Consider the following 13,227-nt stretch of genomic DNA (forward strand, 5'->3'; position numbering starts at 1 on the left):
ATTTTACGATTTTAAAAAAAAAAAAAAAAACGTAAACCGTTCGTACAATACGAACATTCCCAACAGATGTATAGCCTACGAGTAACTTTAACGAGCGTAACAACCTACGAAACTTTGAGTTTGCACCCCGTGGATAGGAAGGGGAGTAGGTATATAACATGAGAATATATCACAAATTTAACATCTCGTTCGAGTTGAACTTAAAATATATATATATATATACATAAAATATATATATATACATACGAATGACGTAAGAAAGTATACCAAGTTCGTAAATTTGTCGAGTGTCACGATAAAATATGAAGAATAATATTAAAAAAAAAAAAAAAAAAAAAAAGGAAAAAGAAAAAGAAGGAAAAGAAGAAGATATAAAAACAATAAAAAACAAGAAAAAATACGGGAACCTTTTTTTTCGCAAATCAACCGCCATTTTCCCTATAGGACATAGGACGCTGAGCAAACGGGGCACAAATCATCGTCGACTTAACTCAGCGGAAAGGGAGAGAAGAGGGGTGTAAAACAGGGAGAAGAAATGAAATGGGCAGAGCGAAAAACACACAAAACCAGTTCGGCCGTGGCTAGTAATGGCTGCTTGCACGTCTTCTCCCAGCCTTAATGGCAAACACCGTGGACCCCCCATACAGATGTACGTGTACACACATATAAGAAGGTCTTATGCCAGGCAGCCAATGGGACACAGCGGTACGTTTCGAACAATGGTGCGACCGATTAGATTAATCAAACTTAACCGAGCCAATGAAAAGCGTGCAAATCGGGCGGCGTAGGGTAGCTTCGTTTGTTCGTTCTGTTGTAGAAACTCCGTGGTACGTAGGTTAGACTGATATGGGAATATCATGCGGTGCCATGGACTTTCCTAGTGTTACTAATTTAACGATGTTTAACGACGACGACTAAGCTAGCTTCCTACGAGACACGATTATCCCTCAGACGAGCTCTTCCGACGATCGGATCTTACTTGGAGCACGATGAAACAAACTTTTAATGAAGCTATCAAGGTACACAGGAAGTAAGTACTTGCTTCCACGATCAATCTTCTTGCTCCTCTAATTTCTTCTTAAGTTACATATAAATCTTACGATGTATTATATAGAAGAATACATAGATACTTTTTACGAAACTTATTGATTGCCTAAACGTCTTTGAAATATGCTCGATGAAAATAATGTTCCGATAAATATACAAGATACAAGTAACTTGAATAGAAATTTTCACGTATCTACACGTGGTAAATTCCTTAGTTCCATCGAATGAACTTTTCTCGATCTATTATAAAGAACAGTCATAAGATCTATCGTTTTTTATAAATTCTTTAGTAAACGATCTTTGTTAGGCCACACGTCGATGAGAACAACGAGGAAACAAAGGAACCTTTCGAGACGATCGATAAAGGAAGAGAGATTTTCGGGTACGCTATTGCATCCTGTAACCAGGAGCTTGATGAATGAACCCAAACTAGCGCTTTGGGTACGCGTCGGCTTGGTTGGCGTTGCCCGCACGGCAGCTGGCTACGCTGCGCTGATTGGACGCGCATCACGCTGCATTTGTCGATCTTTTGCAAAGCGATCCGCGCATATATATTCGGGGTACCCCCAACTAGCTCCCCCGTAAAACTTCCGACGTTCCATCGTGAGTTCCTTTCAAAAGGGCAACGTTACAAACAACAACGAAACTTTCTAATGTTCGTCGATCCGAGCTTCTTATCGTTTCTCTAACTTTTATCTTTTTTTCTTCATAATTTGGTGATTATATAAAAAAGGAAAATAGGTGGCAATAATCAGATCGATTTATTTTTCTTTTTATTTTTCATACCCCTTATTAAACTCTTCTTTTAATAATTATCCATCAGTAAAATAATATTATCCAGATCGTTAGATCTAATTTCTTCTGATCAAAATTTTAAATCCGATATAACATTACGAGAGTTTATTAAATGAGGAATTAAATATCAATCAGTATCAATGTGCTGCTTGTGGCGTTTATATTAAGAGATAAAAAGGCAATACTGACTTAATAATCGACGTGGCTAATCTAATTTCACGTTGAGATTCGATCGGCTGGCGCATAATTGGCCTAATCAAATTCTCCACCGATGCTAGCCGCACGAAAACCGTAAAAGCATCGCCGTCGAGTGCCGTAAGTAGGCATGTCATCACGCGTTATGAGCTTCGATCTACCCAAAAAGACTTCAAGGGGTCTCCCTTCCTAGTTCAAAGGCTACATTCCGATTCGCTGTATCTTCGCGTTACTTTTCATCTTCTCTCTCTCTCTCTCTCTCTCTCTCTCTCTCTCTTTCTCTCTCTCTCTCTTTCTCTCTCTTTCTCTCTTTCTTTCTCTCTCTCTCTTTCTCTTCCTCTTTCTCTTCCTCTTTCTCTTTCTGTCCCTAAAAGTTGAACGCGATCTTGTCGCGGCCGAAATAATCACGATTGAATACGGTCGCTTCTCTTTCAACGTTGTGATAGGTCAATGAATACTTAAAAGAAAACAAGAGGTATACGTAATACAATTTTACAATCTCTTGATTATGAAATAAAAAAAAACAAACAAATATTTTTCAATGGAACAAAGTAAAATATTTCTTTCAAATATCTCAGATGAAATAATTGAGAATGCTTAACATGATACGGACTTCATGTAATTTAAAAATATTTAAGTAGCCATGTAATATATGCCGTTGATAAAAATAAAAATATAAATTTACAATATATTCTCCAATCATCGCACGCCTCGACCGAGGAAAGTTATATCTGAGCAAGCCGTTCAAGTCCATTTGATTCCGTGAAACTTAATTAAGTCAGAATAATAATAGTCGAACGAACGTGCCTATACTAATGGTAGTTCTTGGTTCTCATTATAGAACAATATCCGTTAACACTTTAACGATCGTTTATTGCCTCTTGTCGAATACCACGAATACGATGTTTTATTGATTCTACGTTGCGATAACGTTTGCCATTATTTCAATGTTATTGCTGAAAGGAGATAAAAGAAAAAAGTCTAAAACGATTTTTTAAATTCCAGAATTTGAACTTAGACATTTATTTTATCTTATTTTGTCTTTATTGTTCGCTCGAGTCGAAGAGTCAAAGGGTCACTAAGAGTCCTTAAAACTTCGAAGATAATCGGGATGATCCACGCTTGTCGCGAGCTAAGAAACAATGCCGTTGGCGTTTCATGAAATCCTTTTCAAAAAATATTATGGGTCGATGGAAACTGAGATATAGAGAGATAAAATAGAGAAAGAGAGAAAGAGAGAAAGAGAAAAAAAGTTGAAAGGTAAAGATATAAAGGTAAATGTATAGGAGAGAGAACTCGATTCTACCTTTCTCAATAGTAAAAGATGATCGGAGGGGTTCGCGAGAATGTGAAAACATCAAGTAGGCGGGACAGAGCTTAAGCATTGTGAAACGACGAGTTTCGAGCCCGGATTACAACCCTTTTTATACTGAAAAAAGACTTTCTAACGTTGCTTGCGAACGATAGATGAAAAAATGCGAGCTTTCTCATCGGGTGGTCGACATAGATCAACTTCGATACTTGTCAATATTTTCGGACATTGTGGTGACAGCCCGGTGAGATGAAGCAATAATAATTTTTTTAGAGATACTTTGAAAAGAATAAGAAAGAAAATGGCGAATATGGCATCTTCCTTGTAACCCTATAAAAAGATTGTATTATTGTATTATATTAATTTCAACAGTTAACATTAAAAAGCGATCAAAATAATCGAAAAAATTAAAATGGGAAGATACAAATTAATGAGAAAACGGAACAAAGACTTTTGTTTTAACGTAGAATTGTCACCTTTCGTATTTTAAAACCGTTAACGGTGACATTAAGATCGTTCTAGGTTCTAACGAAATCGTCTAAATTCTTAGAGTTTCTTTCTCTTTCTCTCTCTCTCTCTCCCTCTCTCCCTCTCTCTCTCTCTCTCTCTATCTTTCTAGTTCGGTTAAATAGCCTAGTCAAAAGATTTTGTAAACCACGCAGCATTATCCTTCTTTCTCTTTCTCTCTCTCTCTCTCTCTCTCCCTCTCTCTCTCCCTCTCTCTTTCTCTCTCTTTCCTTTGACTTCAGGGTGGCGCGCGTAGAATCGAAGCGTAGAAATATGATTTAAGCGTGCAGTAGTCGGCACCCGAAAAAGCAACTTTCGGGACAGAGCGAATCGGAAACACTTTTCAACCCCTAACGAATCTCGTCGAAAGCAACCACCCAGCTCGGGGTCTATGGTCCGTATATTCATACTAACGCACACAAACGCACTCACTCACTCAAACATATGGAAACAAGAACGTTTTTGGAGTTTCTTTTTAATATTGAAAGAATCCGTATATGTATATATGAAGGTGTGCATGTGTATCTATGTAAGAGAGAAAAAGAGAAAAAGCAAAGAGAACAGAAAACATCGTCGGTGGCCTTTTTTTCCGATATAAGTAGGTAGAACCAAAGGGACTCGGTGTGTGTAACATCCCGCGTTTGTCCTTTTAGTTAAGCTGGTTAAGATGGTCGGTATGAATTAGTCTCGTTTGATTATGACGATGATATAGACGTAGACATGGTGAATTCAGCGTTTCTCGTTAATTCCATGCAGAAAACGTGTCATTCGCATTAACGTGTAGTAAATATGTAATGTTCAATGATTCCTTTCGATTACTTTGAGAAAAATGATACGTTCGAATACGAGTTTTAATGCAATATTTTTTTTTTTTTAACTCACAAAGGGTACAATTTTGGGAATGCTTATTTATTTCTCTCTCTCTCTCTCTCTCTCTCTCTCTCTCTCTCTGTTTCTCTCTCTCTCTCTGTTTCTCGCTACCTGTTATCCAAAAAGCGGATTTCTTTTTCTCGATGAGGTTACTTTTGTCGCGGATTAGATGGTAAATAAACAAAGATTTAAAAAGTCAGAATGCACGACGGGTAACGGGACTAGTGGAGTTAGTGTCAGGTTCGCGGCTTATCCAGCGGCTAAGTCGTGCCTAAATCTTTCAAGAGGGAGAATGTAAGAAGAGCGCATTATCTTACTGGGGGGTCCAGTTCGCTTGACGACCATCAAGGACCTCAACGATCTCTCTTCTTCTTTTTCATTTTCTTCATTTTTTTCTTTTTCTTTTTCTTTATATTTTTTTTCCCTTCTTTTCCATCCTTTTTTTCTTCGCTATTCTTATTGTGACCCATAAGCACAGTTCTGCTCCGACTTATAATTTCAAAACGTTTGTTAGATTTAGCTCTGACACTGTCTACCCTTTATACATTAAATCCGTAGATCGTGTCCTTCTTCTCGTGTCCATCTAACATAAGGAAAACTTCGTCCTTCATTAAACAGAAATATTTAGACATCCTCGGCAAAGTTATTTTAGGATTCTCAGATCGTATGACAGTTCAGGTCATTTTCGAGTGTTATGCTAAAAGTATTACAAGTTTTCTTTTCACTTGTTAAACGAGTTTATTCTAAATCTATAAGTGTATTTTCGAATTTTTCTAAAAATAGATATATTTATTTGATATTTTTAAAAAGAACGTATTGTCGATGTTTAAGAAATATTAATAGTGTTTTTAAATGAAGATAGCAAAATAATGCAATATCATGCTGGTTTTATCTTCGTGACATTTAAGAAATTTTTCATTCAAAGAATCACTCGAGAATGTCCTCGAGAAGAAAATCTTTACATCATCATATTATTATGATGATTATTATTATTACTATTATTATCATTATTTTTCGACTCTCTCGATCATCGTTCGACAGATCTAGAGAAAGGTTCGAGAACTTCCCAAAGAGGTACCGACGAGTAGCAAGTCGGGTTCGGATGTTTCCGGCATTGGAGAAATTTCTCCGCTCTTCTATAGATTAGTAACGGGTAGGCCAGCACTGTTCGTTGAGCGTGAGTTTGCCAGCTGCAGACCAGTAGCGAGCGAGAAATCATCGACAGGGATAGCTAGAGAAATTCACCGACGTTCTAACGAAGAAGTGCGAGAATGGTTTCTCTAGCGGGACATTTCTGGGTTCTACCAGGCCGAGGAGGATACGGCGAATAATCGGTAAATGGGAGGACGTCGCGAGCGAGCGACACCGGGCCGAATCCAATCCGCGTTCACGAAGGAAGCGAACTGTGACGAAATCTAAGACTTGAGGAACCCGGGATACGGGAATAGCTGAGTTGGAGAATCCCATAGATCGTTTTCTATTTCTTCGTCACTTGGCTCGTGTACATAAAGGATCGAAGGATCCATGGTTTTTATGTTTTTTTTCTTTTCACGATGACTGATGGAAGAGAAGAGAAAATAAAAAAAGAAGAAGAAAAAAGCAAAAGTATAGGGAAAGAAAAAGAAATAAGCGGATACTGTTGTTGATCCTACTGATTAAAGAAGAAGAAATCATAAAGCAGAAAGTTAAATTCAAATAAAGCGAGAAACGATCGATTCGATTGACCGTCGATCGTAATGGCTATCGAATATCAGACGAAATACATAACGACGATAGTAGTGGAAGAACAAAGGTGCCGCCACGTTAGCGGGAGGTTTACTCACTAGTAAAGGCTAGACGTAAAATCGTAAGACGTATTACGCGGGCCGCGACTCCTACAACTACCACCAACATGATCATCATCACCGACAACACCAATACTCGGATTATTCGCAGGACGATGCATATCCACACGTGTAACTCGCGAAAGAACGGACAATGGGCGCGAGTCCTACTACTCCCTCTTTACTGGCGAGAGAAGGAGAAGCGTGAGAGAGAAAAAGAGAAACCAAGGGAATGTAGATGGAGTGAGAAAGAGAAACAGGAAGAGAGGAAGAGAGAGAGACAGAGAGACAGAAAGAGAGAGAGAGAGAGAGAGAGAAAGAGAAAGAGAAAAAGAGAGAGAGAAAGAGAAAGAGAAAGAGAAAAAGAGAGAGAGAGAGAAAGAGAAAGAGAAAAAGAGAGAGAGAGAGAGAAAGAGAAAGAGAAAAAGAGAGAGAGAGAGAAAGGGTGCGCAGATGGGAGCTCGAGTTGCTGCCACAGGAAACGTTTCTCCCGCGAGCGTACGAACATTAATCCTCGAACGTTTATTGCAACGTTTAGCCTGCATTCCCTGTGCAGCCTCTCGCCAGATCTTTCGATTCCACTCGGGTATAATTAAACGAAAAGATCGGTATTTATCTTCGACTTGTAATACACAAATACTGTTTCGAATGACTGAAATCCAAGTATACCTAACTGGTGTTTTCCATAACCGGAATTCTCCGTTCCGGCGATCTAAGTATTATACACATATAATAAAATACATATATAGATATATATCAATACAAATTTAATAGATCTCTCTCTCTCTCTCTCTCTCTCTCTTTCTCTCTCTCGCTCTCTCTTTCTCTTTTTCTCTTGGTCTATACAAAATAGATAGTAGGTATAGAAAATTCTTTATAACAGAAATTATATATACTTCGATAGAAACTCGATTAACATCTTTTTGGACATGTTCATCGCAGGTTAGGTTTAAGGGTCTTAAGAAAGACGAAGAGAGTAAAAGAACCTTTTCTCAATCCTTAACACCTTCCACCTTCGAGACATTAAAGTCACGAAACGAACGCGGAACGACTAAACGGACGAAAGCTCATATTGTTCCTTCGGAGGTGAACGCGTTTGCCGATGTCTGCCTTGCGTCCGTTCTCCACAGGATCCTTCCTCTTCTTCGCACGTAAGAGAAGAGCGGTCCCGAGAAAGGTGAAGAGAAAAGAAGAGAAGAGAAGTTCGTATGTTCCTTCGTTCGCTCGTTCGTTCGTCCGTTCATCCGTTCGTTCGTTCGTTCATTCGTTCGTTCGTTCGTTCGTTCGTTCGTTCGGCGTGCCCGAGGGCTCGCAATTTTTCAGAGGGATTTATTAGAGCATCATTCTAAGGCTTTACGACCCACCTGGCCGCGGCCGGTTGTCTCCTTCCATCTCGACCACTTCCAGCCTCGTTTCGTCTCCCTCGACACTCTCGTTCCGTTCTTCTTAGCGCGAGTAGTAAGAGAGACGAAGGAAGAGAAGGCGAGACGCGGCTTGAGAGAAGAGAACAAAAATGTGTGAGTATGTATATATGAGAAAGAGGGAGAGAGAGAGAGAGAAAAGAAGAGAAAGAGGTATATAGAAAGGATAAAAGCGTGGGAGAGAGAAGAACACAAACTCCGTTTGTCGTGGAACGAAAAGAAAGAAAAAGAAAGAGAGAAAGAGAGAAAGAGAGAAAGAGAGAAAGAGAGAGAGAAAAGGCAACTCGGTTAATTATTTTATTCTCACGCCAGGCCGTCAGACTGCGCGTGCCTTTCATTAGACTTCCTCCACCCAACGAGTGCCTTAGGGCCACCAACCGTTTAGTGGATTTTCTTCGATATAAAAGAACTCCAAAATAAAATGGATAAATTATTCATACGATTCAAATATCGTATTGAATCGTTTCATAATATATATATATTATGAAATATATATATATATATATATATATATATATATTATGAAATATATATATATATATATATATATATATATATATATATATATGTTTCATATCATATGGTGTAATACCAATTACTCCATACGATATTTAATCATAATTGAAGAATCTCTTTTAATACGTTTCAGCTTTCATTTAGTAACATATCGAAATAATAATACATGATTAACTCGTTAACTCAGTATTAATTAAAAATTTTTGAACAAATCGAAAAGAACGGAGAAACGTACATTTCGAGTATTTTTTGATCTGATTGGTACGAAGAAAGAATCGTTCGCCACGTCATACCCAAATTTCAGAACGGTTTGCTCGTCGTCGTAGTCGTAGTCGTCGTCGTCGTCGTCATCGTCATCGAGTTCGCCGCGAGTTATTTAAATAAAGCTCTTTGTCGGCTGGCTCGATCCCATTACCGAAGTTACTTTTATAGCCGCGCGTGTACGCCGATATGGCGAATTACCATTTCCTTTCTCGCTCGGCCCTACCCTCCCTTCCTCCCAGCCCACACTCAACCCCCGCCCCTCCATTTCTATACCCCTTTTATATATCCTTTCCCTTCTCTTCCTATTCTTTTTTTTCTTTTTTTTTTATACCTTCCTTGTTCGCACTCTTTTCACGTTAAATGGTCTACTCGGATGATATGACAAAATAAAAGGAAGGATTATAATCAAATTCGATAACAAAGGTCAAAGTTCGTTTAAATACGTTAATCCATAGTAAAGAACTATGCGTGTAAAAATATCATTCGATATTTCGCGGTGAATATTAGAAAGCAAGAGAATTCTTCTCATAATCGGAGATATGCAAAGTGTCGAAGGTCGTCACATATCTTAAACCGCTTGTAAGTTATGGGCAAAGCCAATACCTATCGGTTAGTACAGATTTACGTCCACGAACGTTTGCTACCGCACGTACGGAGTATGTTCCTTGACCTTTTGTACTGGCGCCACATCAGTCGTTTTGCTTGAAAGTAATAAAAACGGTGAAAAGAAGGAAAGGCAAAGAAAAGACAATAATTCTTTTTTTTTCTTTGTCATCATGATATACATACATAGGTAGCTACTAAGGTACTTTTTCTTTTTTTGTTTTTGTTTTTCTATTCCGAACGTTATTATTCTTAAGGAAAAACAGAATCCAATTAAATCTTTAACGCCGATTCTATGGAAATAAACGTCGGTAATAATAACCAGGAAATAAGATATGAGAGAGAGAGAGAGAGAGAGAGAGAGAAGGGAGAGAGAGCGTAGAATCTGTCCCATAGGATTTGTCGAGATTCATGAAGGACGTGTCCTGTAGAAAGAGAAAGAAGATCTATCGATCACAAGATCGAATGTTACTGGTTACTTCTTCACACATTGTGAGTGTTCCCTAGCGAGTCTAGCTCCAAGAAGAAGAAGAAGAAGAAGAAGAAGAAAAAGGAGGAGAAAGATGAGGAAGAAGTGAAGGAGAAAGAGAAAGACTGTAACTTGGTTGTTCTGATGTTCTACGTGTGAGGGCAGTCTCGTGGGCCTTGCGAAGTATGCGCGGCGAAACGTCAAGGCACAGGGGTATGAACATAATTCAGCTCGTTATACTTGGACCGAGTGGAGAAGGCAGGACCAACGGAGTTTCGGAGTCCCTTATGGGCCGTACTCACAACGAAGGTCAGGAGGCCTCTGTTCCAATTTTGTGCCCAATAAGACTAATTCCCTCAAAGGTGCCGCTGAACTGATCCAGCCACCTCCGCTGGTCGAAAACTTATCGTCAAATTTTACGTCGATTATGCGACGCCACGGATCACTATACCGAATGACCGTTTCTATAGTAAAAACTTCACTCTTAGTTACGGCTAAGAGATCTTAGCTACTTTGATAGTCTTGTCGTCTCGACAAGAAGATCATATAAGCTTTTACATAGTCATGATGTTAACGATCATCAAGATGTTTTATTCAATCGATCAAGATGTTTTATGATATCGGAATGTTAATAAATTTCGAGTTGCTTAGTTTCAAAAAAAAAAAAAAAATAATAAATGAAAAAATAAAAAAGAAAAATAAAAGAAAGAGAAAAGAAAGAAAAAATGTTCTTTCTTAAACGATTAAGATCGGCTTATCTGTATTGTCCTGGAAAATGAAGGCTCACAATAGAAGAATTATGTTTGTTGACTATCGAAAACCACGTGACAAAGGAGCTTCTTCAAAAAAGACAAACGACGGTGTAATAATTCACAATGACGAGAGAGAAGAGGATTTTACATAATTTCTCTCTCCCTCTTTCTCTTTCTCTCTCTCTCTCTCTCTCTCTCTCTCTCTCTCTCTCTCTTTCTCTTTCTCTCTTTTTCTTTCGTCTGGGTGGTCGTCGCTTTGCTAACACGTTACGAGTTCCAAAGTTATGCAAAAGACGCATTCATTCGGTCAATAAGCTAATCAGGAAGATATTCGGAGCATTTGGTAGTCTAACGAGGAAGTCACACGGTGCTTTTAGAAAAAGAGAGGGACTGCCCGTTCTAAAACCACGAGCTCTCCAGTTGTTTTTAAAGCGAACTATTCATCCAAGGCTACCCCTATCTGTGCCGATGACGAAGGTCAAGCTCTTTCTCCATTCTCCCGAATATCGTTGCATCTCGTATGTCGTGAAAGATTTTTATCTGTTGCGATAATAATAAACTTCGAAACGTGCGTCCCCTATCGATATCCAACCTAGCTTCGAACGAAGAATCATGATGATACATATACTCATTTAAAACTTATGGATTATGCATCGTTAAATTTAAGCGATTCCAACGAAGCGGAAAGAACGAGAAGAGGAATATAGAAGTAAAAAAAAAAAGAAAAAAATAAACAAAAAAAAAAAAGAAAAATATAGAGGAGGAGAGTGGTAGAGGTATCTCTCGACGGACACATAGCACGAATTTCTATTAAAAGCGGCAATTAGTCTAAGTCCCGATAAATCTTTATGAGTGATACGCCGACATCAGTCTCGTTGTCAAAGGGGCCCGCGGGGAAGCCCACACCGATTTCCACTACGTATTCTAACTCTTAGAAAAAAAAAAAAAGAAAAAGAAAAAAGAGAGATAGAAAACATTGAGGACTGATGTAAAAGTGAAAGAAATAGAAGAGAGGAGGAACGAGAACGAGAGAAGAAGGAATTTTTTTCACTCGCTCTCTCGAGCCCTGTCGTTGTTATGTTAAACTAGGTGAGAAACTTGGGATATGCGTGGCTCCATTAGAATTTTTAATGCGCCCGTTTAGTGGGCGCGCTGCCCTCGAATTGGGTACTACGGCAGCGCAGCGCCGCAAGGAACTCCTAAATGCTTCGTCCAGCTTCTCTTACCCATCCGCGTCCAACTGGACTTCTTTCTCTCTCTCTCTCTCTCTCTCTCTCTCTCTTTCTCTTTCTCTTTCTTTCTCTTTCTTTCTCTTTTTTTCGTTCTTTTTCTTTAGCTCGAACCTAATGCGAGCTGCTCGGCTAGTCCTTTTGATCATTACGTTGTGCTCACCACACTGTCTACCTCTTTCGTTTCCATCTGCTTCTGCTTCCTCTTTCTTACTTTGAAACTATTTAACAATAGTTCGAGATAGATATACGAGAGGAAAGTGATAGTATTAATATAAGAATTTTCACAATAGAAAAAAAAACAGAAGAAATGTGATAAGGCGAAAAGAAAGAAGAATAAACAAATAATCGACCGAATTGGAATTTCACCAAATTGTCGTTAAAATCCTGACGTTTGGGATCCTACGTCCCGACCAAGTGTACAAAAAGAAAAGCAAAAAAAAAAAAAAAGAAAGCGTTTCTCGCGAATAATAAGAAAGACCCCGTAGTAAGATTCTCGAAAAAGTCAAAATCATCTAATCAATTTCTTCCGCATTTAAGCGTGCGCTACCTGATCTGCTACTTGTTCTAACCAGACTTCTTATTCGTGTGTGACCTTGACAAAGAGCACCGATTTTTAGAGGTTCCCTTTCTTTCTCTTCTTGGAAAAAAGTCAGAACATCGGAGGAATTAGAAAGAGCTTTGCTCTTTCGTAAACCAAAGGAGACATCTTCAGGCTCAGTTCACGGTGAGTTTACCGTTTTCTAGACAATGCAGCAAAAATATTGAGAGAGTGGCTTTGTCTACACAAGAATTGCGAAAGTACACGGAACTAAGTCGACTTCGAAAGACTTCTTTCTCGAGGATGACACGGTTCAATTTTAAAGTCTAATCGTCGAATTCTTTCTATTCTCTTTCTCGCTCGCTCTTACTTTCATTTTTTGCAGGTGTCTTTCTATTTTCCAGGTTTTGTCGTCAATTATCAAAATTTAATTCCAGTTTGCAAAAGTAAGAATTGAAAGAACATCATTTCATTACATTTTTATGTAGATTGATTCGTGTAAAATGATTTCTATGTCTTTTTTGACCATACATATTTTGTCACGGAAAGCTTTAAATCTACTTACTTAACCCAAGTAATGAGGCAGAACAGTCAGTAAAATATTTGCGGATATCTATTGTGGACCCAAAAGTATCGTTTTCCCTGTGGTACTCAGGACCATCGACAAAATTTGTCATATCCAACGCGTTAATTCTACAAACAATTAACGTGCAAACGATATACTTATGTGATACGTTTTATTGACTCTTCGTAAACTTTCATATATCTATAGCAAATTTTACGATATATTCGACACGAACGAATTTTCAGGATCAACGGGTTAGTTTAAGAGTCCTCAGAAAAATTTTGACTCGAACGCTCACTGTTCTGAAGATCTCCCGCT

Source organism: Vespa mandarinia, chromosome 8 (assembly GCF_050613455.1).
Source record: "Vespa mandarinia isolate Hongniang chromosome 8, ASM5061345v1, whole genome shotgun sequence".
Classification (NCBI taxonomy): Eukaryota; Metazoa; Arthropoda; class Insecta; order Hymenoptera; family Vespidae; genus Vespa; species Vespa mandarinia.